The sequence below is a fragment of the Mauremys mutica genome, chromosome 5, assembly GCF_020497125.1.
Source record: "Mauremys mutica isolate MM-2020 ecotype Southern chromosome 5, ASM2049712v1, whole genome shotgun sequence".
NCBI lineage: Eukaryota > Metazoa > Chordata > Testudines > Geoemydidae > Mauremys > Mauremys mutica.
In genome coordinates this window covers 142138088-142159892 of record NC_059076.1, presented here as the reverse complement: position 1 = coordinate 142159892, position 21805 = coordinate 142138088, and the positions used below count along the sequence as shown (strand labels likewise).

The 21805-nt window shown below is 52.8% G+C and overlaps 1 protein-coding gene across 1 annotated transcript in view; it reads left to right on the top strand.

The window, feature by feature from the left end:
- LOC123371092 (C-type lectin domain family 4 member F-like) overlaps positions 1 to 21805 on the top strand; it is an 83173-nt gene that overhangs the window by 15654 nt on the left and 45714 nt on the right. The window lies entirely within an intron of this gene.

Genomic DNA, 21805 nt, shown 5'->3' with positions numbered 1-21805 from the left:
GTGACATGTGGTTAGCCAGTGGGGTGAGACCGAAGTCCCTTTTGTCTGGCTGGTTTGGTTTGCCTTAGAGGTGGAAAAACCCCAGCTTAGGGCTGTGACTGCCCTGTTTGAGCAATTGGTCCTGATTTGGCACTCTCAGTTGGGTCCCGCCAGAACACCATCGTCACAGACCTTATCGGAGTCTGTGGTCATTGGGGGTTCTCTCGGGGTTTACTATCCCAGCGATCTGCACAGATCCAGGGCAGCAGGCAGAGGGAACACGCACACGCGCAGCTGACTGTTATCAACACTGAACAGAGCAGAGCACCACACCGGTGACGTCTGACAACCAAAACCTTCATATTTCTCTGCATAGTGAATATGCAGATTTTGGTTGTTCCCATCTATGTTCTCGTCGTCATTGATAATATGATGACGAAAGGACTAACCTGCCTACTTCCTCCCTTCCCCCACACCCCCGTTTAGTTTGTCCCTTCCATTTGGAAACACTTTTTCATCGCCCCTGTGACGTTATTGATATAAATTGGGACCATATAGAACATGGGTTGCAACCAAGGTCCTGTAGTGGCACCAAATCTTAAGTAAAGGGGGTCATATAAGGTGTCTAAGACCAGGTTCTGGGTTGCTGGTTATGATTATGCTGTCTGTATGTCTGTGTATCATTTTGTAGTTGAAGTTATAAGTATTGGCTCTGTACTGTCTGTATTTTGTATTATGCTCTGCTTCTGGGAAATATCCCAGACAAGCTGGTGTTAGCCCTGCCTAGCTGGCTTGATGGCCCATTAAGGACCATCAGCTACACAATTGACCCATGGAGAGAAGGCAGACACGCCTTGTGACTCAGCAAAATATGCAGAGACTTGTCCATGTGACTGCAGACTCCATTTTGCTGTAATTTTCCACAGTGAGGACAAAGAGATTCTTACACCTGGAAAAGTCTATATAAGGCTGATGCATCATCTCCATCTTGTCTTCAATCCTGCTTCTGACCTCTGGAGGGACTTTGCTACAAACTGAAGCTTTACACAAGGGATTGAACGACCCATCCCAGTGGGAGATGTATTCCAGAGACTTAATCTGAACCTGCAGTTTACTCCAGCACTGCTGCAAGCCTGAACTAAGAACTTTGCCATTACTGTATGTAATTGATTCCATTTAACCAATTCTACCTCTCATCTCTACCTTTTTCCCTTTGTAAATAAACCTTTAGATTTTAGATTCTAAAGGATTGGCAACAGCGTGATTTGTGGGTAAGATCTGATGTGTATATTGACCTGGGTCTGGGGCTTGGTCCTTTGAGATCGAGGGAACCTTTTTCTTTTACTGGGGTGTTGGTTTTCATAACCATTCATCCCCAGGACGAGTGGCACTGGTGGTGATGCTGGGAGACTGGAGTGTCTAAGGAAATTGCTTGTGTGACTTGTGGTTAGCCAGTGGGGTGAGACCAAAGTCCTCTTTGTCTGGCTGGTTTGGTTTGCCTTAGAGGTGGAAAAACCCCAGCCTAGGGCTGTAACTGCCCTGTTTGAGCAATTGGTCCTGATTTGGCACTCTCAGTTGGGTCCCGCCAGAATCGCTCCGTCACAGTGGCGTAGTCGTGCTTGGATCCACAGAACCAGGTCAATTAAGCTTTGGGTCAGAACCCCACGCTATCCAAATTTTAACTTTGGGATTGAGAGTTTGGTTGGTTAAAGATCAGTGACCATGAGACAGAAAGCATCAGGAAAAGCAAGGAAACTGCAAGCCTTGAGAGACAGCCTGCGGTTTGAATATGAGCAAAAACTGGCAGAAATTTGAATGGAAGAGAAGCAAGTCTTGGCCCAGCTGGAGAAAGAGGCAGCCGAGAGAAAGAGAGAGGCGGCCGAGAGAGAGAAAGAGGCAGCGGAGAGAAAGAGAGAGGCAGCTGAGAGAGCGAAAGAGGCTGCTAAGAGAGAAGAAAAAGCTCGTAAGGGACGTCTGGAGCTGCTGGCTGCTGAGCAGGAGACTCACAAGATGCAACAAGAAACTGCTAGACTCCAGCTCCAAGTCAAAAAAGCAAGGGAAGAACGGCAGAAACTGTATCCTCTTGAAAATCCAGTTTATAACTGTGTTGATATGTGGTATTACTCTGGGCAGTTCTCTGTGTTTAACCCGTTTTGCTATGGCTATGGAGAGGGGGATTCTATCCTGGTGGGAAATAGCTGTTTGTCTGTGCAAATAAGCAGTGTGTCTGGGAATGAAGTTTCTGAATGTCTGTCTGATGTCTCAGAAGGAAATCTGGAGTTAGATCAAGAGCAGAAAGATCTCATTGGGGAGGAAAATGTTTCCCAGGTTAAATCCCTAACTGAGGAAGGAGAGGGTAAATTTGTAATGGGTAATGGATTGGTGGCTAGTGCAGCTTGTAGAAGTAAACCTGAAATGGGTAACTGTGATTTGCTAAAAGTAGCTCAGTGTAGTGAAAAAAGCAGCAGCTTATCTGTTGGGAGAGGCAATGTGCCTGGTAGGGAAAGTTTGGAGGAGCCTAGGCAGCCTTGTGAGCTGATGGCTTTGCCTAATCAGCAGTTTGGGAAGGGAGGGATAGTGGAACATGAGTGTCCATATCCCTTACCTGTTTCCTGTGTGGAGAACTGTGACAGTGGAGGGAACGTGCCTGTCTCTGTCAGGGGTATTGACTCGCCTATGAAGGAAGCTACCCCAGTCTCCAAGCAGTTGTCTGTGAACAGCCCTGTGTGCTGGGACAAGGGAAGTAAAATCCCAAGCTGTGTGTCTGGTAAAGGAGAATGTGTCTCCGGCTCTTCTGTGTCTGTGGAGCAGACAGAAGGGGCCTTCCAGCCTGTGATGGTTGAGGGTGAGTCAGTTGTCTCGGAGTCGGTTGTAAATACAGCTAAAGCCCAGGAAGGGAATGGTCCTGAGTTTGTGTCTGCTGGGGAGAATGGCACTGTGACTAGGTTGCATCCAGTTAGTGTCTTAGCAAAATCCCAGAGAACAGACAATTCTGGTGCTTGTAGTTTGCCAGTTGCTAATGTGTGGTTGGAAAAGGGTGTTGCAACTCTGTCTGATCAGGGTGATACCCCAGCCAGGGCACAAGGGGAGCATGAAGGTGAATTAAGTGTGTTACCTACTGACAGTTTGACAACTTGTAGCAAGAAGGAAAAGATTCCTGAACTTGTTCATGGCCAAGGGAAGGAGACTGCTTCTGACCTGTTATCTAGAAAGTCTGTAGGTGGGCCTAAAAGGGGATTGTATAGAAATCCGCCTGTTGGGCCTGAAGTGATTCTGAATGTAAGTGAGACCCAGAAAGCGGCTGTGGTTGCTCAGGGAAGTGTTCCTGTAGAGCAAGCCCTAGGTGGAGAGGGGAAGGGCAGAATTTCTGAGAGGGGTGAATTGCTGCTTAGAGAAGCTCCTAGGGAAGGGAATCCTCATGGTAGCCTGTGCAAGCGGTTTACTGCAACTGAAGGGTGTAAAAGTGATTTAATCAAGAAAGTTTCAGTTCCTAACAGCCAGAAATTTTCGGTTGTGAATGGATCCACTGACTTTCCTTTTGAGAGATCCAGTGTGGGCAGCTTTGAAAAGGTCTCAGGTGGAATAGAAGCTGTTAAGAAAGTTGAGCAGCCCTATAACCACATGGCTGTGTGTGGCCAGCTTGTTGGGGAGACAATGGTGTTGGGACAGACATGTCTCCATGCTGAATCTGTAAGTGAGCAGTCTGTGCTTCAGGATCTGAGGACAGATTCAGTTACTGGTGTTTCAAAGCAGAACAGTTTTATGGCTGAATGCTTGAGGAGGCAGGGGGGAGCAAGCCAGCTCTCACCCTCAGACCCTTTGAATTGGTGTGGTATCTCTGTAAGACAAAGTCCAGCCTTGGAATCCATAGCAGCTAAGAAGTTAAAAGCTAGTGTCTGTGTTGATGCGAATTACTTGGCTGGCAGGGAGAAGAAAGACTTGCTAATAGCTGTTAGCACAGAGGGCCCACCCCATCAGCCAGTGAATTCTGTTAAGCAAGAGAAATCAGGGTTTAATCCTAAAGGACAAGAAGGAAAGAGACGACTGAATTTTGCAAAGGGAAGCCACAGGTTAACCCTAAAATGCCCAAACTCCAATGGTATTGAGCCAAGGGTGTGGCATGACAAACATGTTTGTAGATGGACACTTGCAATGAATTTGTTGTTATTGCTAATGCTAATTTTTGTAACTAATGTGTTGCTATTGCCAAGAACTGTAACAACGTACAATGTGCCTAATCTTTTGGAAAATCCCTTGAACATGTTGAAAGGAATACATGAAAACACACTTTATATTAAATATATATTATATATATTTATATACTGATGTTTCACAGTTAATGCCTGTAAACAGTGTTGGAACTTTTCACAGGGGAAAATACATTCCAGACCTGATGTGCTGTATTAAAGGGGAAACTGAGGCACACTACCATATTGCTTTCATGGCTAAATGCCAAGATTCCTGTACTATGAACAACATCAATATCTACATTGGTTTAATGTTAATTGGGTTCAAAACATTGGCCAAAGCTGGTATGGATAAAGTAGCTGTTTTCTTTAGCTCTTGGCAAGAGCACATGAAACATACAGGAATCCTGCTGCAAAAGCTAACCAAGTTATACCTTGAGTTTGTAAAGAGATTCATTCATGTTATTGAACATGACTTTGATAAACCATTTCCGTTATACACTGGTACGGCCTCTAGCCCAACACTAGCTGTAGTGAGACAGACCCAAGGAAAGGGGGCTCTTGGGATGCAGTCAGCGATGTTTTGTCATCCCTTCCTGCATCAATTTTGCGTTGGGGGTGTGACGTTATTGATATAAATTGGGACCATATAGAACATGGGTTGCAACCAAGGCCCTGTAGTGGCACCAAATCTTAAGTAAAGGGGGTCATATAAGGTGTCTAAGACCCGGTTCTGGGTTGCTGGTTATGATTATGCTGTCTGTATGTCTGTGTATCATTTTGTAGTTGAAGTTATAAGTATTGGCTCTGTACTGTCTGTATTTTGTATTATGCTCTGCTTCTGGGAAATATCCCAGACAAGCTGGTGTTAGCTCTGCCTAGCTGGCTTGATGGCCCATTAAGGACCATCAGCTACACAATTGACCCATGGAGAGAAGGCAGACACGCCTTGTGACTCAGCAAAATATGCAGAGACTTGTCCATGTGACTGCAGACTCCATTTTGCTGTAATTTTCCACAGTGAGGACAAAGAGATTCTTACGCCTGGAAAAGTCTATATAAGGCTGATGCATCATCTCCATCTTGTCTTCAATCCTGCTTCTGACCTCTGGAGGGACTTTGCTACAAACTGAAGCTTTGCACAAGGGACTGAACGACCCATCCCAGTGGGGGATGTATTCCAGAGACTTAATCTGAACCTGCAGTTTACTCCAGCACTGCTGCAAGCCTGAACTAAGAACTTTGCCATTACTGTATGTAATTGATTCCATTTAACCAATTCTACCTCTCATCTCTACCTTTTTCCCTTTGTAAATAAACCTTTAGATTTTAGATTCTAAAGGATTGGCAACAGCGTGATTTGTGGGTAAGATCTGATGTGTATATTGACCTGGGTCTGGGGCTTGGTCCTTTGAGATCGAGGGAACCTTTTTCTTTTACTGGGGTGTTGGTTTTCATAACCATTCATCCCCAGGACGAGTGGCACTGGTGGGGATACTGGGAGACTGGAGTGTCTAAGGAAATTGCTTGTGTGACTTGTGGTTAGCCAGTGGGGTGAGACCAAAGTCCTCTTTGTCTGGCTGGTTTGGTTTGCCTTAGAGGTGGAAAACCCCCAGCCTAGGGCTGTAACTGCCCTGTTTGAGCAATTGGTCCTGATTTGGCACTCTCAGTTGGGTCCCGCCAGAATCGCTCCGTCACAGCCCCATGGACTGAATGGAGCCTGAAATGAACATGGATCTTGTTTGTGGGTCAGGAACAGCAGCAGCACTGATATCAATGGCTCAACTCTAGAAACAGAGTTTGTTAGTTAGCTAGTGAATCCTCTTTGGCTTTGGAGCAGAGGCAGAACAAACATCCCCACATACAAATACAAACCAGGTTTGTCACCCAAACATCGTGAAGGCTGAGTTAGGAGGCAGGCTCCAGTGACCCGATCACATATTACTTCTTCCACAGGACCCTGCTGTGACCGGATCCCTGGGGTACAACCTGGGTCTGGGGTGCTGCTGAGCCCTCTGCCCCACCAGGCTGGGCCTCCTCTCACACTGTGGTGCTGTGACAAGCTACAAACCTCTGGCATCTCTGGGGCCTTGGCATTCCAAGGTCTGGTGAGGTGAGGGTGTAGGGGAATTCTGCATGTTGGCTGGACCTCTGTGTAGCTGTCTCCAGACCCCCAGGTTATACCCATGCAAAAAACCCATCTCCCCTCTTGGGGTTATCCTGTGATTCCCCATTCCCAGCACTGGGACCTTCCCTGTCTGTCCCTTTTCCTAGAGGGTTGTGATCTGTGCTTTCTGGGCTGAGTGTCTACTCTTCCTAGCAGCTCTCCCATAATTGCTTTCTGTATCTTACCAGCCCAGGGAATTCCCTTCTCCCCTCTGTGAGATGGGTCATCTGCATTCTCACAGACCACTGTTCCTTCAGTAGGATCTGCATCCTGTTTTAAAGAGAGAGAGAGAGAGAGAGAGTTAATTTCCACAAGCATATCGGGAACAGCATCCTGAAAAATCAGGCCCAGGATTGGGGTACCCCGTCACCTCTCTCTCTATCCTTGAGAGGTCAGTTGCGTGACTGCTCCCCTCCAGGAGGTCAGTTACACAGTTACTTCCCAAAACCTGAGTCGCAGGCTGAGTGCCTGGGTGCACAGATGCTGAATCAGCCATTCTGTCCTGGGCATCCTCTCCCAAGTGATCAATGAGGAGACATTCCTGTACCACCACTATTCCTTCCACAGTTTCCTCCTCTGGGACTCTCAGAGGTGATGAAATATTTAGCAATGTCCCCTGTTTCGCTATCTGCAGAACACAACCGTTCACATTTGTGGATTTTTGGAGAGGTGGGACTCCCTGGTGTGTGGGGGTGCTGGCTCCGCCTCTCTATCAAGTCAAGTTCATGCTTCCTCCCGTTTTCCCTCTCTTCCAGGGCTAGATTCCGAGCCTTCATCCCTTTGTCTTACAGTTCCAGGGCAGCTTTTTGCCTGGCCTTTTCTGCTTCCATGGCCCTCTGGTGTACAGCTTTTTGCTTGGCCTCTGCTGCTTCTGTGGTTCTCTGGTGTGCAGCTTCTTGCGTGTTAATCTCCATTTTTCTTTTGTGTTCACTGTCCCTCTCTTCTGTCTGCAATCTGCCTAGCTCCAGCTTCTTTCTAGTTTCACTTTCACTCATGTTCCTGGTTTTCTGTCCCTACTTCCCTTGCCCAAAATAAGCAAACAGAAAATAACAAACTGGTAACCACTTTGACGGATCTCTAGCCACCACACTTAAAAGTCACTTAAAATCACCACCAGTGTGCGAAGTGCACGTCTCACTCAGAGCAACAAGCGGTGCATATTACCCTGCTCGCTGCGCCACTGTGACAGGCTCCCCCACCCCCGCGGTGCCACCTGGGACTTGGTACCACTGAGGCTCCCTGGCCCACCAGCCTGGGCTCCCTTTACACAGTACTGCTGTGACCAGCCTGCCAAGACTTTTCCCAGGCTTCACTTTTACCAGCACACATGCAGGTAGGGACACACCCAGCTGCAGTATATACAGGCGCTGCAATCAGATCTGCATGGGGAGGCACAGCTAGGCCACCTCCTAGTTCCTAAGGCACGCACCTCCTCTCTGGAACATCGACCTGAAATTATACCGTCTTGTGCTGCACAGAGAACTGTACAGCATAAGCTCATGAAATTCGACCCCTCCCTCAATGTGGAGGAAGATATGCAAACAAAAACACAATCTAAGTTTAATATACTAAAGAGATTGGCTGTGAGTAGCAAATTCTCACCCTAAATGTTGATTCAAGCAGGCTGCAGGCTCTTAAGATTAAAAACCCCAGGTGTTCCCTTCACAGGCTAATGTCATGTGATGCCATTTTAGACTGAGTGTTGGTGAGTAGGGAGGATCTCCAGAGAAGAAATGGTTGTAGGGGACAACCTTGGTTTGTGTGATTGTGAGCTGATTCAGTTTCAACTAAATGGAAGGATAAACAAAACTAGGTCTGCAACTAGGGACCTTCATTTCAAAATGAGAAACTTTAAAATATTAAGGCAATTATCTAGGGGAATGGACTGAGCTGAAGAACTCAAGGATCTGAAAGTGGGGGAGGCTTGGAATTACTTTAAGTCCAAGTTGCAGAAGCTCTCTGACGCCTGCATCCCAAGCAAGGGGAAAAACTTCCTAGGGAAGGGCTGCGGACCAGGCTGGATGAACAAGCGTCTCACACAGGCGATTAGGAGACAGCAGAAATCCTACAAGGAATGGAAGATGGGATGGATCAGGAAGAAAAGCCACGTCTTGGAGGTCAGAAAGTGCAGGGATAACGTGAACTGCCAATAGCAGAGTTGGACCTTGCAAAGGGAATTAAAACCAACGTAAACGGTTCTATAGCCATAGAAACAAAAAGGAAACAAGGAAGGAAGGAGTGGGACTGCCAAACACGGAGGATGAGGTTGACATTAAAGATAATCTAGGCATGGCCCAACACCTAAACGAATACTTTGCGTCAGATTTTAATAAGGGAAATGAGTTTCGGGGTAGTGGCAGGGTGGCTAATGGAAATGGGGATATGGAAGTAGAAATTACCACCTCTGAGGTGGAAGTCAAACTCGAACGGCTTAATGGGACCTAATTGTGGAGTCCAAATAATCCCCATCTAAGACTATAAAAGAAACTTGTAACTGCAAGCCCAATAGCAAGGATTTTTAATGAATCCATTAATGCGGCGGTTGTGCCCTGTGACTGGAGAATTGCTAACATCCTACCTATTTTTAAGAAAACGAAATAAGTGACCCAGGACACTACAGACCTGTTCACCTGACCTCAATTGTATGCATGGTCTTGGAACAAATTTGGAAAGAGAAAGTAGTTAGGCACATAGAGGTAAAGAGTCATTGGGATACAACACAACACAGTTTTACAAAAGGTAGATGGTGCCAAACCAACCTGCTATCCTTCTTTGAGACGATAAGTGATTTTTTAGAAACAGGAAATGCAGAACTCATCAATATGGATTTCAGTGGCATTTGGTACAGTTCCACATGGGAAATTATTAGTCAAATTGGAGAAGATGGGGATTAATGTTGTTCTTAGTCCCTAAGTGCATGACCTTGCATTTGCACTATTGAATTTCATCCCAGCGAGCTCTGCAATGGGCAGATAAAGGGGCAGAATGTTTTGCCACATTGTTTCTGGGGATCTTGGTCCCCTGCTCACAACAGAGTCTGCGCAGCAGAACCAAGCTCAAAAGGGGCTTTGATTCTCCACTGAGACAATAACATTCTTTTATCCGGGAAATACAGTCACCCGACTCAAAATAGAACCAATTTCCAACCTAATTCCTGGGTCTTTAAGGAAACTAGCTCCTCCCATGTTCTGAAGGAAAGCAATTACTGCTGCAGCTCTGAGCACATCCTTAAGAAAGAAGAATTTCCATGGGATGCAGAAGACTCAGTCTGCTGTCAAGACACAGTCATGCTGCCTTTGGAACTGGGCTATTACTTTGAAAAGCATCTGATCAAAAGGTGCAAAAATTAGAAATTCAAGTCAAGCAAATCATTATTTATTGGGTGATTATGAAACAATAACTCCATGATCCAAGGAATTATTCAGTGACAGACCTGTCTACCTCATCATTGATATACAATGCTACTCCACCACCTTTGCCTTTATTTCTGTCTTTCCTAAACAGCACATAGCCTTCAATACCTGTACTCCAGTCATGGCTACTATTCCACCATGATTCTGTTCTCCCTATAATGTCCGGTTTCACTTCCTGCACCAGTATCTCTAGTTCCTCCATTTTGTTACCTAGGCTCCTCGCATTGCTGTACAAACATCTTCATTCTTGCTGTTTGGCTTCACTCACATTCTTTACCTGATTAGGCCCAGACATTCTACCACCAGTATCACCTATTAGAATGGTATCTATACTACCCTTCCTCCATATGTCCATTCTCCTACCCACAACAGTATCTTTTCTTGCTTCGTTTTCTTCCCTCTCACTGTTAAAATCCAGTGTGGAGATTACCTGGACATCTCCCAACCATCTCCCCCCAATTCCTAGTTTAAAGCTCTCTTAATCAGTTGTGCCAGCCTTCATCCTAGAAGTCTATTTCCCTCCCTACTCAGGTGAAGTCCACATCTGATCCAAAGGGGCAAAAATCAGAAATTCAAGTCAAGCAAATAATCATTTACTGGGTGATTGTGAAACAATAACTCCGTGATTCAAGGAATTATTCAGTGACAGACCTGGAAACATACAAATTACAGAGCCAGCCACACTGAGCAGCATAAGGGCAGCTCTCTCTGCCACAGCCAGAAATATCACACCAAGACAAAGCGTCCCTGCAATGCACATCCCATGTGGCCCCCTCTAGTGCACAGGCCTCCTCATCGGCAGGTGGCTGGAAAACATGCTCCATAGCTTGGAAATTAAGGCGCTTTCTGAGGTGCTGAGACCTGCATGTCACAGCCCAGCCCATCCATGGGCCTGCTTACAAATCCACCTAGAAGGCAGAGCGCAGTTGGCATCATTCCACATATTCAGCTTCCTTGTGCGGGTCTCAACACAGTCTTCTCTGCCTCCTGTCCCCTGATGCCAGTTGTCTGGCTGATTCTCCCCCCAGAACCTACAGATCAGAGTGTTAATGTCTCCGTGGAGAACCACAGCCAATTCCCGAGCTCAGTTCTGCTCTGTGGACTCTGTTGTTGCAGGGGACCAAGACACCCAGCAATGACGCGGTGAAGCGATGCACCCCCCGGCCACCCCTCAGAGTTCTCCACAGCTCTTGTGGCCATGGTAACGAAGGGCTTCTGACGGCCGGGGGTAGCACCTGCCCTGCGCCTGACAGGCCAGCAAAGAGCCAAAGTCAGTGTGTGGCTCCAAATGCTGAGCAGCAGCAATTCGGATCTCAGTGCCCAGAACCAGAGCAGGTGGCACAGCACGTCCCAGGCACCCCCGGGATGGGAACGCAGGAACGGGAAGAGAGGGCAGCGGAGGCCAGTCATTAACTTCTCCCTGGCCCTGCTTATGGGCCTCGCCCACAGCCCCCTGAGGTCACTGCACCGACTGCAGCTGGCTCCGGCCATGCCCCCAGCCCCACAGCCTCCCCGTGCCCAGCCTGACCGAGGGGAGAGCGCAGCACAATCCCAAGGAGAGCGGGAACCTGCCGCTCACTCCAGACTCCCCTGGCTGCACTGAGTCGACTTGGGGCCAGATCCTCAGCTGGTGTAAATCCCTGTGGTTCATTCCAGTCAATGCCGAGTTACCCCAGGGGAGGCTCTGGCCCTGGGTCTCAGTGGGCACTGAACACACATTCCATGTTGAGGCTCCTGCTCTAAGCAAAGGGGCATTAGCCGAAATTCCTGAGAGGATTCACTGCTGTCGTGGCAGCGCCCGGGGGCCTCCCTCAGGATCGGGTCACAGCTGCCACCTGCCACCTCCTTCTGGTGTGAAACAAGGCACTGACCCATTGTCCAAGCCCATAGGAGCTTCCTGCGCTCACCTGTTCTCCCTGGGAGGAGACAGAGGTCAGGTGTGAGTCCTGAGACACACAGAACTGCTCGGCCTCGTCCCACGACTTCCTTTCTTGTGAAAAGTAATAGAGGTTCCCATTGAAAAACCTCCAGCCCCTGGAGAGCTTTGTCTGCACGTCACCTAGGAGCAGAGACTGAGGTGAGACACCCGGGCTAAAGTCACAGGGACACACGCAGGGAGCTCAGGGTTTCTAGTGCTGCATTTCCCCTGCCCTTCAGCTGCCCCCAGCCCAGGGAGCTTCTGAATCCTGATTCTCCAGCATCACAATAAGTAACTTTTGTGACCACATGATGGATCTCACAGAGCGCTGCAGAAAGCAGACACCATGGGGTCACTCCCCCAGGTCTGAAATGCAGCTGCATCTGGGCTGGAGCATGGGCGCTGGTCCCAGTGCAGAGCAGCACGGCTGTAATGGGAAAGGGGAGACTCACTGTGCAGCTGAGCTGGGAGGGAGAGTTCAGGTGGGGGAATGTAGCTGCCCAAAGTGGAACATCCCCTGGTTCTGCATCAAATATATTCAGTGATGAAGGTCTCGGGTCATTTCAGGGCCACCCAGAGGATTCAGGGGGCCTGGGGTCTTTGGTGGCGGGGGTCCCCAGTCGCCGAATTACCGCCGAAGACCCGGAGCAGAATCCCCACTTTTCCTCCCTCCCCCCACACCGCCCGGGCGGCCCGGGGTCTTTTGCACTTTGGCATCTCCTCCAACACCCCTGCAGGGGGCGCTGGCTCAGGGATGGTTCTGAAAGCTACGCCCCATACGCTGAAATCTAAGAAGAGCTGACAGCTGGGTGCTCCCATTAGGCTAATGAGGCCTAGGGTGTAATTTAACTCCACACCGATCACCACGGTGTGGGCCCAGGTTCAGCCACAGGTGATTTTTAATGTCAGCCTGGGAGCCTGAAATCCTCCGTTCATCCTCAGCACCAGCAGAAACGGCACCAGCCAGCACTGCAGCTAGTACTTACTGCAGCAACCTTGAACTGCTGCTCGCGCTGCACTGACATTGTCCAGCCGGATCTGGATTTCTCCATACGCTGCACTGACGTTACCCAGCTGGGCTTTCAGCGTCTGGACTCTGCCTGCGCTTCATCCAATAGCTGCAGACCTAGAAGAAAGTCACAGTGATGTCAGTGGAGATGCAGAACATTGATTATCAGCACGTGTGGTAGAGCAGCAAATGCAGGCCCGTGTGCCAGGCGCTGTACGGACAGGAGGGGACAGTCCCTGCTCTCAACAGCTCACAGTCAAAATAGACGCAAGGTGGGAGAAATAAAGGATGATTTTACCGATGGGGAACTGAGGTGCAGAGAGACGTGCTGAGAATTTGAAACCAAGGTACCTGAATCCCAGCCCAGCTCCCTAGCCACACAGCCATGCTTAGCCTTAAACCGCAGCCCACAGCCAACCCAGGGCACAAGGAGATGAGCAGTGCTGCCTCTCCCCCATTCCCTCCTGCCTCTGGAACGCCGAGTGGGTCACCTGCAGCCTGCAGACAAACTGGGGCTACAGGAATGTCCCTGGGCCTGAGCCATGGCACCAGGATCCAGGCCTGGATTTGGAACCCGCCAGCGTTCAGGCCTGGTCAGTACCAGGGTGTCGGTTCAGGCCCATTTCCTGTTCGTGTGCTGCATGTAAATCTCAGCCACAGATCGGCTTTTACACTCAGTCACTTGCCAGAGGGTTAATAATGTTTCCTCGGCCCAGTGCCAGCTGGACGGTTGGAGGGGGCTCTGATCCCGTCAGTGTGATTCTGGTTGTGTGAGATACGCCCAGAGCCCCAGAAAGTGAAAGTTCAAGACCCAGATTATGATCTCACCCCGCAGGGACTGGGGCTGCCTACGGGTCTGTGCAGCACTCAGCCCACCGTGGCTGCTGCTGTATTAAACACAGATCATCCCTATTCACACCAACAGAACTGGGTTTGCCTTTAGCTCATTTCCAGGATCACCCACGATGTCTGTCTGGGGAGGGGAGGGAAAGGGTCCAGAGGGACCTAGACAAATTGGAGGATTGGGCCAAAAGAAACTTGATGAGGTTCAACAAGGACAAGTGCAGAGTCCTGCACTTAGGAAAGAAGAATCCCATGCACTGCTACAGGCTGGGGACTGACTAGCTAAGCAGCAGTTCTGCAGAAAAGGACCTGGGGTTACAGTGGAGGAGAAGCTGGATATGAGTCAACAGTGTGCCCTTGCTGCCAAGAACGCTAACGGCATTTTGGTCTGTACAAGTAGGAGCATTGCAAGCAGATCGGGGGAAGTGATTATTCCCCTCTATTCAGCACTGGTGAGGCCAGACCTGGAGTATTGCGTCCAGATTTGGGGCTCCCACTACAAAAAGGATGTGGACAAATTGGAGCGAGTTCAGCAGAGGGCAATGGAAATGATCAGGGGGCTAGAGCACATGACTTACGAGGAGAGGATGACGGAACTGGGCTTCTTCTTCGAGTGATTGCTCCTATCCATTCCATGTAGGTGTGCGCGCCGCGCGTGCACGGCTCTTCGGAACATTTTTAGCCTAGCAACTCCGGCGGGCCGGCTGGCGCCCCCTGGAGTGGCGCCGCCATGGCGGCGTATATATACCCCAGCCGGCCCGTCCGCTCCTCAGTTCCTTCTTTCCGCCCGTGACGGCTAGTAGGATCAGTGGAGTGCTCTCCTGTCCTCCACAGCTTAGCGTTCTCCGTTAGTTAGTGTATATAGTTATCGTAGTTGTTAAATTTTGTTAATAGTTCTATAGTTAGTGTTATCTTACTCATTAGGGAGTTAGAGGGGTTAGCCCTCTTCTTCCGCCCCGGTGCGGGCTTATGCCCGGACCGGCGGGTTTCAAGCCCTGCGCGGCTTGCCAGCGGTCTATGCCGGTGAGTGACCCGCACGACGCCTGCCTCCGCTGTCTTGGAGAGGCTCACCGGTCGGACAAGTGCCCCATCTGCGTCGCTTTCAAGCCTCGCACGAGGAAGGAGCGGGACTCGCGGTTGAAGCAACTCCTCATGGAGTCGGCCCTCCAACCTCCGGCACCGGCACCGGCGGCGCCAAAGACTGCCTCGACTAGCAGCGCGCCGACCGCACCCAGCCGCCCCGGTGCCGAGGCGCGGCACCCGGCACCGAAGACCCGGCACCACTCCGTCTCCCCGGGAAAGAAGCGCAAAGTGCCGAAGACGGTCTCGGACAAGCAAAAGAGACCGTTAGCCCAGCCGCCTCCGACTGTAACGGTGCAGGCTGAGGCTGTGCACAAAACGTGCACCGTGCCGTTGACTCCGGCGCCGCAGGGCCCGTCAAGTCCGGCACCGCCCAGCTCCCCGGTGCCCACCGACGAGGAGCTGAGGCTGCCGTCCACGCCCGAGGCGTTCGCGACGGCAAGACATTTAATTGAACTTACCGCTGACGCAAGCGCTCAGCGGCCGGGGCCACCGGTGCGGCCTCTCAAGTCTATTGGGAAGCCACTTCTAATGCGACCCCCGTCCCCGGGCGCCCGACCCGATCGCAGCACCGCCGCCAGGTCGCGGTCCCGTTCTCGCTCACGGCACCGCTCTCCGCAGCACCGGGCACGACGATCCACGTCACGACGACGCTCCCCATCTCCTCGCCGGTCGCAGTCCCGGTACCGCTCCCAGTCGCGGTACCGGTCGCACTCCCGGCGACGTTCCAAGTCCCGGTCGCAGAGTCGCCGGTACCGTAGCAGGTCCGGCTCCAGGCACCACGAGAGGCGTCGAGAGTCGCGTAGTCGCTCCAGGCGCCGCCGCACGCGGTCCAGATCCGCATCCCGGCACCGTCGGTCGAGCTCCCGGCACCGTCGGTCGCGCTCCCGACGCCGCAGGTCGAGCTCCCGGGGCCGCCGGTCGAGCTCCCGGGGCCGAAGGTCGACCTCCCGGCACCGCCGGTCGAGCTCCCGGCACCGCCGGTCGAGCTCCCGGCACCGCGACACGCGCAGGTCCCGTTCGCCGGCCAGACCACGTGACGACCGGCACCGTCCGGCGGCACCGCGGGGGCCCTTTACTTCGGCACCGGACGTCCGCCCGGCCATCACTTCGGCCCCTCCCTGGCCATCAAGAGAGCCCTCAGTCGCCTCCCCTGGGGGCAGCGCAGTTGACTTCCGGGCAGGGTCCCTCCCACCAGAACATGGACCGCAGCAATGGGGATTTTGGGTCCCTTGGGCCGAACATGAACAGGGGCCCCCCCTCCCGCCGCGACAGGCAGGCTCGGTGCGGTCGGTACCGGTAGCCACTGTCAGCAGGCCACCTCCGTCCCCCACTCCGCAGGCCGCCGACCACGGCACGCTCTTGGGGCATGAAGCGGTTCCCGCAGACACGGAGCAGGCACCGGAGGAAGTGCTACCGGGTCCTTCCTCATCCTCCTCCCCCGATGAGGCGGTGGCAGGGGCGGCACCGTCGGAGCCCCCGCCGATCGACCTCAAGACTCACCAGGACCTTCTCAGAAGGGTAGCTAAGGCCATCAACCTACCCGTGGAAGAAGTCCAGGAGGTCGAGGACCCCATCACGGACGTGGTGGGGCAGGACGCCCCCGTGAGGGTAGCGCTCCCCTTCATTCGAACAATACAGAAAAACAATGCCGCTATCTGGCAGTCGCCCTCCTCCGTCCCGCCTACAGCGCGCGGAGTTGAGAGGAAGTACTCGGTCCCCCCGAGGGGCTACGAATACCTTTACGTTCACCCGGCTCCGGACTCTCTAGTTGTCCAATCTGTCAATGACCGGGAGCGACACGGCCAGCCCGCCGCGGCGCCAAAGGCGAAGGAGTCCAAGCGCATGGACCTGTTAGGCCGAAAAATTTACTCGGCGGGCGGCCTCCAACTCCGTATCGCCAACCAAATGGCCTTGCTCTCAAGATATACATTCAATATCTTGGGCTGCCTAGCCAAATTTACAGAGCTCACCCCGCAGGATTCCCGCAGGGAGTTCTCGGCATTGCTAGAGGAAGGAAAGCTAGCTTCCCGTACCTTAATTAAGGCAGCAGTAGACGCCGCGGACTCGGGGGCCAGGACCATAGCGTCAGGGGTAACCATGCGACGCATTGCATGGCTTCAGTCCTCTACTCTGCCGCCGGAGGTCCAGTACACGCTCCAGGACCTTCCGTTCGAGACGCAGGGTCTATCTTCAGAAAAAACCGATACCCGCATTCAAACCCTGAAGGACGGCAGAGTGGCGATCCGCACATTAGGGATGCACACGCCGGCCACCCAAAGGCGTCCCTTCCGGCAGCAACCTTATCGACCCTTCCAATACAACAGACCTCGCCCGCCTAACAATCGGCGCTCGGCCCCCTTCCGCCGCAGACCATCGGGCGGGCGGCGGAACCAAACCCAGGGATCGTCCAAGACCCCTCAGCGCCCAAAGTCGGCCTTTTGACGAGACGCCCGAGGGCCGCTCACCTCTCTCCAATCAGGATCCACCCCTTCTGTTTTCCGACCGCCTTTCCCACTTCCTCCAGGCGTGGTCATCGGTAACTTCGGACAGCTGGGTCCTCACCACGGTCCAGTACGGCTACCGCCTACAGTTCATTTCGCCCCCTCCCTCCCACCCACCCTCCCTGTCCCTCTTCAGGGACCCCTCTCACGAGCAAGTCCTCTTACAGGAGGTCCAGTCTCTGTTGAGCGTGGGTGCCATCGAGGAGGTACCTCCCAGCAGGCGAGGCAGGGGATTCTATTCCAGATACTTCCTCATCCCCAAGGCGAAAGGCGGCCTTCGTCCCATCTTAGACCTCCGGGAGCTCAACAGATACCTGTGCAAGCTCAAATTTCGGATGGTGACCTTGGGGTCCATTATCCCTTCCTTGGATCCTGGAGACTGGTTTGCTGCCCTCGATATGAGGGATGCCTACTTTCATGTGGCAATCTACCCCCCCCACAGACGCTTCCTGCGCTTCATGGTCAACGGAGCTCATTACCAGTTCGCAGTGCTCCCCTTCGGCCTCTCCACCGCGCCGAGGGTATTCACCAAGTGCATGGCGGTCGTCGCCGCAGCCCTCCGCCGTCGTCGCATCCACGTCTACCCATATCTCGACGACTGGCTGATTCGGGGCCGCTCCCAAGCGCTGGTGGTGAATCAAGTATCCGAGGTTCTACATCTGTTCCGGTCTCTCAGCCTCCTTGTCAACACCGAGAAGTCCCTCCTAGTTCCAGCGCAAAGAGTGGAGTTCATAGGAGCGGTCCTAGACTCCAATCTGGCCAGAGCGTGCCTACCTCGCACTCGACACGAGGCGTTGGCCTCCCTCATTCGGGCACTGCAGGCCTTTCCGACGACAACGGTGCGATCTTGCCTCCGCCTCCTCGGTCACATGGCAGCGTCCACATTTGTGACCGCGCACGCCAGGCTCCGACTTCGCCCATTCCAGATGTGGCTGGCGTCGGTGTACCGTCCTCATCGCGATCCCCTAGACATGGTGGTGACGGTGGCAAACCCTGCTCTCCAGACGCTCACCTGGTGGCTGGACCCGGAAACGGTCTGCGGGGGAGTTCCGTTCCGCCCGCCTCGCCCGTCAATCACCCTGACGACGGACGCCTCGGCGCTGGGCTGGGGGCCTCACGTAGGAGACCAACACACCCAGGGTCTCTGGTCACCCCAGGAGCTCTCCCTCCATATCAACGTCCGAGAGCTGAGAGCGATCCGCTTAGCTTGTCTCGCCTTTCGGGCTCACCTGCAGAACCGCTGTGTAGCGGTCTACACGGACAACACCACAGCCATGTTTTATGTCAACAGGCAGGGCGGAGCGCGGTCCTCCCCACTTTGCAACGAGGCATTGCTCCTCTGGGATTTCTGCGTAGCCCACTCGATTCGCCTCGAAGCGTTTTTTCTGCCGGGAGCGCAGAACACGTTGGCCGACCGCATCAGCAGGTCCTTCGCCTCTCACGAGTGGTCCCTTCGCCCAGATGTGGCTTATTCCATCTTCCAGAGGTGGGGCTTTCCCCAGATAGACCTCTTTGCTTCTCGGACCAACCGCAAATGCCACAGGTTCTGCTCCTTCCAAGGCCAAGCTCCAGGCTCCCTCTCAGATGCGTTTCTCCTGTCATGGACAGAGCCTCTCCTCTATGCGTTCCCTCCGTTTCCGCTCGTCCACCGAGTATTGCTCAAGATCCGGAGAGACAGAGCCCGCATCATACTCGTCGCTCCGGCCTGGCCGAGACAGCACTGGTACACCCTGCTGCTCGAGCTGTCGGTTCGGGAACCCATTCCCCTTCCGCTGTGGCCGGACCTCATAACCCAGGACCTCGGCAGGCTTCGTCAAAGTCCTCGACTACCTTTGGTACCTCAAGGGTCAAGGTCTTGCAATCTCGTCCCTCAGGGTGCACCTGGCAGCGCTGTCAGCATTTCGACCAGCTATAGGAGGTCGCTCGATCTTCTCCAATCCGATGGTGTCACGATTCCTTAAAGGGTTAGACCGTCTCTACCCGCAGGTGCGGCCTCCTGCTCTGACATGGGATCTTAACCTGGTCCTCGCCCAGCTCATGGGCCCACCCTTCGAGCCCCTTGCTACTTGCTCTCTCCTCCATCTTACCTGTAAGACGGCCTTCCTCGTGGCGATCACATCCGCCAGACGGGTCTCAGAGCTCCGCGCCCTGACGGCGGGTCCCCCATATACCGTCTTTCACGGGGACAAGGTGCAGCTTCGACCACACCCGGCTTTCCTCCCCAAGGTGGTGTCGCCCTTCCATCTCAACCAGGAGATCTTCCTCCCGGTCTTCTTCCCGAAGCCGCATGCCTCGTCTCGGGAGCAGCAGCTGCATACCCTCGACGTCCGCCGAGCGCTCGCGTTCTACATCGACCGCACGAAGCCCTTCCGGCGTTCGTCCCAGCTGTTCGTGGCAATAGCTGACCGCATGAAAGGCGAGCCAGTCTCCTCGCAGCGGATTTCTTCCTGGGTGACGTCCTGCATCAGAACGTGTTACGAGCTTGCTCGCGTTTCCCCGTGCCGACTCACCGCCCACTCCACAAGGGCACACGCCTCATCGGCTGCTTTCCTGGCCCATGTCCCCATCCAGGACATCTGTAGAGCAGCCACCTGGTCTTCAGTCCATACCTTCGCTTCCCACTACGCGTTGGTGCAGCAGTCTAGAGACGACGCAGCCTTCGGCTCTGCGGTATTACACTCCGCCACGTCTCATTCCGACCCCACCGCCTAGGTAAGGCTTGGGAATCACCTACATGGAATGGATAGGAGCAATCACTCGAAGAAGAAAAGACGGTTACTCACCTGTAGTAACTGGTGTTCTTCGAGATGTGTTGCTCCTATCCATTCCAATCCCGCCCTCCTTCCCCACTGTCGGAATAGCCGGCAAGAAGGAACTGAGGAGCGGACGGGCCGGCTGGGGTATATATACGCCGCCATGGCGGCGCCACTCCAGGGGGCGCCAGCCGGCCCGCCGGAGTTGTTAGGCTAAAAATGTTCCGAAGAGCCGTGCACGCGCGGCGCGCACACCTACATGGAATGGATAGGAGCAACACATCTCGAAGAACACCAGTTACTACAGGTGAGTAACCGTCTTTTATTTAGTCTGCAGAAGAGAAGAATGAGGGGGGATTTAATAGAAACCTTCAACTACCTGAAGGGGGGTTCCAAAGAGGATGGATCTAGACTGTTCTCAGTGGTGGCAGATGACAGAACAAGGAGCAATGGTCTCAAGTTGCAGTGGGGGAGGTTTAGGTTGGATATTAGGAAACACTATTTCACTAGGCGGGTGGTGAAGCACTGGAATGGGTTCCCTAGGGAGGTGGTGGAATTTCCTTCCTTAGAGGTTGTTAAGGTCAGGCGTTATAAAGTCCTGGCTGGGATGATTTAGTTGGGGATTGGTCCTGCTTTGAGCAGGGGGTTGGACTAGATACCTCCTGAGGTCCCTTCCAACCCTGATATTCTATGATTCTATATGATGAAACAAAAGCAGGGCCAGTAACCTGCGTGAGTTTAAAGTTCCTGTATGAAGAGTGTGGTTCAAATACAAACTGGCCACACTCCAAGTCCTGCTGAGAGCTGACGGACTCGCACTAAGCTGGCTTTGCTCATTTCTATCCAGGAAGTCCTGTGGCCTGCTCGGCGCCGATCCTGCAATGTCCATGGTGCTCACACATCTGACTACCTGGCTGTTAGGCTCGGCCCCAGCTGCAGTGTAGACACGCCCTTAGCCTCTCGGTGCCTCAGTTCCCATCTGTACAATGGGCTCCATCTCCCAGGGGTGTTGTGAGGATAAATACATCAGAGGGTGCCAGGGGCTCAGAGACTGCGGTGATGGGGACCGGAGAAGTCCCCGTACTAGAGAAGGCAGAAAGCGCACACCTTGCTCCCCCACTTACTGTCCAGCTCCTTTGAGGTGTCCAAGGTGGTGGTGGGCTGCAGAGAGGCTCTGATTTTGTGAACCGCTTTGTCCACGTCTCGTAGCCTTTTCTGTCCCTGGAAATCTAGGAATCACATGTTCATGGGATCAGAGCACTTCATTAGCAGAGAAAGAGAACAGACTCTCGGCGGGTGGGGAATGATTTGCTCTCTAATCTATGAGAGATTTTTACCATCTGTGCAACACGAACACCAGAATCGGGAAAATTCCCCCCCCCCCCATGAGCCTCACTGATATTTAGCTTCATGTCCGCATTGGGCAGGGGGAACCCCAGAATATTCCCTGGAACCCCCACCCTGCGAGTGCACATGACACTGTTCCTTTGGGGGGTACAGCCCGTGTCCTTGGCACGCCCAGCCAGGTCCATGGGCCGTGCAGAGAGGTGTGGCAGAGCCAGCGGCTCACCATTTCGCTAGCCCTCTCCATCCCCTGTGGGGTAACTGCAGCCGCAGACACACCTCAAGAGAGCAGCCGTGTGCTCCCCGCACACTGGCCCTTGCATGATTTCCCCTCCCCAGCTGCAAGCCCATGTTAGGACCAGACATAATCTGGCCCTAAGTATCTATAGAAACACTCCAAGAACCTCCAAATCTCCCCGGCTCAGCAAGGTGGATATTGTTGTCTGACCTGGTGGGGAACCACCACCTGAATGGATGCTGCGGAGAGCCGGGATCCCCACCCCCTCCCCCTTTAATTAATAGAAACATTACATCCATTTTGCTTGTGTTTAGAAACAAGAACCTGGAATTGAACATTGCACTTGGGTGGAACTTACACATGACGGTCA